General features: G+C 32.7%; 1 long non-coding RNA gene across 1 annotated transcript; it reads right to left on the bottom strand.

Annotated features, from left to right (window-relative positions):
* Nucleotides 1–606: 606 nt before the first annotated feature.
* Nucleotides 607–5,608, bottom strand: LOC145254866 (uncharacterized). The gene is made up of 2 exons (XR_013863819.1): nt 5,121–5,608; nt 607–1,112 (listed from the first exon to the last, which is right to left on the bottom strand). It is a non-coding gene; the product is annotated as an uncharacterized LOC145254866 (long non-coding RNA).
* Between the last annotated feature and the right edge of the window lie 218 nt (nt 5,609–5,826).

Here is a 5,826-nt window from a genome sequence, read left to right as displayed (position 1 = left end):
AAAAACACCATTATGTACTTACCTGGCATATCGAAATTAGTATAAACTCCAAAAATTACGAAAAATGATCCAGTAGATGTTCTAGATCTATTTTTTTTACAAAAAATAATAAATACTACCCGTCTGACATTTTCTATTTTGAAATGGCAGATTTTAATTGAAAACAAGGATAGCAAGAGAGCTAAGTCAGTTTGTCATATAGAATTGGTCGCAAAGAACTTTTCCACATTAAACATACGGTAAAACTATCCTTCAATAACTTTCATTTTTCATTGTAATTATATTTCTATTGGACATTTTTTAATAATTTTTGTAATGTATAATAATTTTGACATGACACATAAGTACATTAAAGTGTATTTACATGAAATGCATTTGTTTGAAATCCCATCATACTGCAAAAGCACCTTCAGATGAATAGAATCGCTACTATAAAATGGTTCTGCGATATTCATTTCCACCATCTTTACAGGTTGTTCATTAATAAGAAAGAATTGATGATATGTCTATTCTGTAAGAATTGTTTAATAAGATAAAAAAGAGCTTATCGTTGTGTTGTTGTTGTAGGACTTACCGTTAGGTTAAATATGAATACAAACTCTTCCGCCATATTTGAAATCAGTTTTATTTATACATAGCTTTACCAATAAGCAGTAAGAGACCAGGAGTTAGTTTACATAATAATATCCTGCACGCTGAGTCAGCGCATGCGCGTATATCTATCCGATAAATTGAATTTCGCATATATTTGTCGTGCACATGTCAATTCTTCTGCCCAGTTGAGACAAGGACAAAGCATGTCAAAACAAGAGAGTAATAAAAACATTGCTATTACATAGAAGCAACAACTAAACTCATTGCAACCTCACGAAAAAAACTTCTTTTTGTAGCTTTGTTGAGCTTTGTTAAAAGTTTCACTAGTGAGGTTGTCTAAAGCAGACAGGTTTTGGCTAAGTTATCTCCCCCCCCCACACACACACACCGAACTCATCGGTTTAAAGTCCCGACGTCTTTATTGTAGTGGAAAGAACATACGAGTATCGCCAGTAGAGCAGTGTAAGATGATCCGGTTATGTCTTTCCTGTCTGGATTGAACTCGCGCCCTTCGAAATCTAGAAAGAAAAAGAGAAAAATATATAGAAAATAAAACAATATTTAAGCGTTGTGTAAAGGGCACATGGTACATCTCAGGTGCTTGGACATATAAAAAGGTTACATTGGCTTTGATATGTATAAATAAATAGACAAAGGAGGTTATTATGGTCAAAAACGTGTCTAGCATCACATACTTGTATAATCGTGTGTCAGCAATAATGAAGGTAAAGGTGTTACTGAATTTTAAGAAAGTATGCAATGGATTTAGGCAAGTTCGTTCTACTGCAGATAGTTTCACGGTCATCTTTGCACGCATATTTAATGCACCCGATAAGGCAGATGAAGCTAGGATACAGACCTTGCTATATCCAAAGCCTTTGACGGGTCTGGCATGAAAATAAAATTTACTAATTGAGAAATATATTTAAGCTGAAATCATGTAAATCTACCAAAGCTACAATAAAAATTTTAACGTTATTAAGCACAAAAATGCGCTTTCACACAATTCCATATAAAATACTTCTAGTTTCTAAAAATAAACTGCCCTAAAATTAGAAGATCAATGCGCAAATATTCCTGATATTGATACGCATAATATAACATTGTAAAAATCGATATTATACGATAACAATATGGATAACAAGACCATTGTGTAAATGTTATGTGACAATAGGGTGCTACGTTGGTGTGTGGGTATGTGAAGTTTAAATTTTAAATATGATATTTTGATTAATGCCAATTTCATTTATTATTATATTATATTGGACCCAATATATAATAATGATTTAAAAAGTAAAATAAAAAATAAAAAAATTCGTGTGACACCACCGAGATTCGAAACCAAAACGTTTAGCTTACGATTTACTTTTTCCTTTGATGTTAATGTCTAGGCTATGAAGACATGGTTGCTGCAAGGTTAAAAAATAAAAGATGAACCAATAGCTATTAAATTACGCATGCATATTCATAATGCCGTCGTTCGACCTTCACCTGACAAATTCCATTTGTTAATTTTCATCCTTTTGCACCGATTTTCCTTGACTAAAACCCGAATATCCTATATATTAAGTTTCATGTCTATAGACCAAAAACTGGCAAAGGAATTTGATAGGCAAAATTTTTTAAACAAATTTATATGCGCATACACACACACACACACACGCGCACACACACACACACACACACACACACACACACATATATATATATATATATATATATATATATATATATATATATATATATATATATATATATATATATATATACTAGCATTTCAGCCCGGCGTTGCCCGGGTGTTTGGAGGTGTATGTCGAGCAAAAAAAAAAAAAAAAAATTAATGTTTTTAGCCAATTTTTCGTCTGAAGGGGCGAGCTTCAAACGATATTGATCTTGTGAAAATCCGTCGCCTCTGTCGAAAGTTTTAGGCAGACATGCAAACATACATACATACATTTGTATATTGATAACTCAAATTTTCGACCCAAACCGATTAAAAGGCTTGCCTTATCTTTGAATACCCTTTATCTAAAATTTCAAATGTTTAGACCAGAAATTGTCTTAGTAATACACACATATATATATATATATATATATATATATATATATATATATATATATATATATATATATATATATATATATATATATATATACAGTGATGATCATATTTATTGGCACGGTAAAATAAAAGTTAAATTATGTCTAATAAATTCTAAAAAAGGGATTAAATTAAAGAAAATAACAAAGTATATTATGTATTTTTAACTGGCCTTTCCGATGCAGCAATCGGATTTTAGAAAAAATAAATAACAAAGGAACAACGAACATAATTGCAAAAAACCCTTGTTCAAAATTATTGGCACGATTTATTTAATAATCAATTGTATAGCCTTTGGCCTTGATTACCTTCCTCAGTCGCTTTTCATAGTTTACAACCAAGTTGTTGCACTCTTCAGTAGTAATTTTAGCCCACTCTTCCTGACAATAATCCTCCAATTGAATAAGATTCTTAGGCTTCCTTTGCATTACCCTCAATTTTAATGTTCTCCATAAATTTTCAATTGGATTAAGGTCTGGACTTTGTGATGGCCACTCCAAAACATTAATATGATTGTCCTCAAGCCATTTCTTAGTCAGTTTAGCCGAATGCTTTGGGTCATTATCTTGCATGAACCACCAACGACGACCAAGTGAGAGCTCTTTAGCAGAGTCTTTCAGGTTTTCATCCAATATTTTAACATAATCTTCCTTTTTCATGCTACCTGTGACCTTAACAAGTCGCCCTGGTCCAGAGGCAGCAAAGGATCCCCAAAACATCAAACTGCCTCCACCGTGCTTCACTGTGGGTATGGTGTTCTTAGGCAGGAAAGCTTCGCCAGATTTTCTGTAAATATAAGACACTATTATGGCTAAATAACTCTATTTTCGTTTCGTCAGTCCATAGAACACGTTTCCAGAATGCAACATTTTTATCAATATGACGTTTTGCAAAGGCTAGCCTTGCTTTCAGGTGCATAGGCTTCAATAAGGGAGTCTTTCTCGGACGACATGCTTTTAAACCAGCTCTCTTCAAAACTCTACCAACTGTATGTCGAGATACATTCACTCCAGAGGTGCTCTGTTCATCAACAATCTCCCCAACAGAGATCCTTGGGTTTTGTTTTACTTGTCGAATAATTTTCCGTTCATCTCTTGGGGAAAGAATCCTTTTTCTCCCTCTACCCTCTAAACTCATAACGTGGCCTTGCGATTTGAACTTGTTTATTATGGCTCTAACAGTGGATTTGGGAAGGTTTAGCTTCTTTGAAATCTTATCATAGCCCTCCCCATTGGTATGGCATGCTACAACAAGCTTCCTGACGTCTTCGCTGTGTTCCTTAGTTTTAACCATGGCGATTGAAAATTATAATTTAGTCACTTATAATAGTTTAAATAAATCGCTATCTAAAAATTATCTGAAAAAAATTATTCACTGAATTAGCGTTAAACAAGCATAATATGGCTATAAAAAAGTTCAGAAAGCACGTAAACCGGAAATTGATTGATATTATACTGATACTAAAAGAAAAACAAAGCCGTGCCAATAATTTTGAACAAGGGTTTTTTGCAATTATGTTTGTTGTTCCTTTGTTATTTATTTTTTCTAAAATCCGATTGCTGCATCGGAAAGGCCAGTTAAAAATACATAATATACTTTGTTATTTTCTTTAATTTAATCCCTTTTTTAGAATTTATTAGACAAAATTTAACTTTTATTTTACCGTGCCAATAAATATGATCATCACTGTATATATATATATATATATATATATATATATATATATATATATATATATATATATAGAGAGAGAGAGAGAGAGAGAGAGAGAGAGAGAGATAGAGAAAGAAAGAGAGAGAGAGAGAGAAAGAGAGAGAGAGAGAGAGAGAGAGAGAGAGAGGTTTGTGTTTATTATAACCTTTTTACGCAAATATTGCGCAAGTATAAATCCTGTAGAATATCTGCATGAATATAATTACACACAATAGCTAACTTAATATGATCATCCCATAAGAAAACCATAAAAGAAAACTAATAGGGAATTAATTAAAATTAATGTTCAAAAGAATATGCAAATTATGTAAATCTTTTGCAGGTAAATGCAATTCCACGAGCCGTAAACAACAAAGTTGTATTTTCTTTTTAAATAAATAGAAAAAAGGGGTTTTAATATGAATATCACGACACAAAAAAAAAAAAAAAACATTATAGGAATATATATATATATATATGTATATGTATATGTATATATATACTAGCAGACCGCCTGGCATTGCCTGGTCGTAAAATACGCATAAATATGATATTTTAATTTATGCAGATTTCATATTAATTATTATAGAGCAAATTCTTTATAGATTATCATATTGCACACAATATTTAGTAGAGATTGCAACCTGACGAAAGCCGAAGGAATAGTTGGCCGAAACGTCTCGAAACAACAACTATAAAGATGAGGATAATAGTCCGCAATCAATAAATATACCTTTGCAGCAGTTAGTTTTCCCTGGACACCAAAGCCAACAGAGTCTAGGCCATTTCTGAAATGTCATTTTCCTTATTGATTGCGGTATGTTGCTGGTTCTGTGCAGTTCTAGGAGGTCCACCTTCCCAGACTTTGCCTTCTCCCTTTGAGAAGGGGTTAATTTACTGCTAATCGCCTTAGGCGCCCCTACCGAGAAATGCTGACAGGGTTGCCCAAGCATTTTTTGCAGGCCAGAGTGCTCTTCCTCTTTTCAATCTCCGTTACTGACGCTTGTGTCACATGTTCCTGTCGTGAGAGGGAGATAAATAGATTCATGACAAACCTCTAACAAGAAAGCGATAATCTCATAAAAGTATGAAAGTTTAATATTAAAAAAAATCAAGCAAAACCATAAATGTAATGTTTACACTACAGATTATAATTTATAACTAACGCGTAGAAACACGACGTAACACAATAAAACTATTAATGCGCTTTTAATTAGGATATAAATTATCTTACTTTAAAAACAAACAAAAAAGAAAATACTGCGTTAAAATTGCTAAACGCAGGCAAGCCCAAGTTTGTTTGTTTTTTGTTTGTTTGTTTGTTTTTGCATATAATTGTTATGTTGCAAATTACCCATTCTCAACCTTTCCTCCTCAGCTTTATGTATTTCTCCATTTACCCGCTAGGCCCACACAAAAAATCCAAATCCATCATAAAG

Source organism: Euprymna scolopes, chromosome 30 (assembly GCF_053919585.1).
Source record: "Euprymna scolopes isolate OS-2025 chromosome 30, ASM5391958v1, whole genome shotgun sequence".
NCBI lineage: Eukaryota > Metazoa > Mollusca > Cephalopoda > Sepiida > Sepiolidae > Euprymna > Euprymna scolopes.
This window is presented reverse-complemented; position numbering and strand designations above follow the sequence as displayed.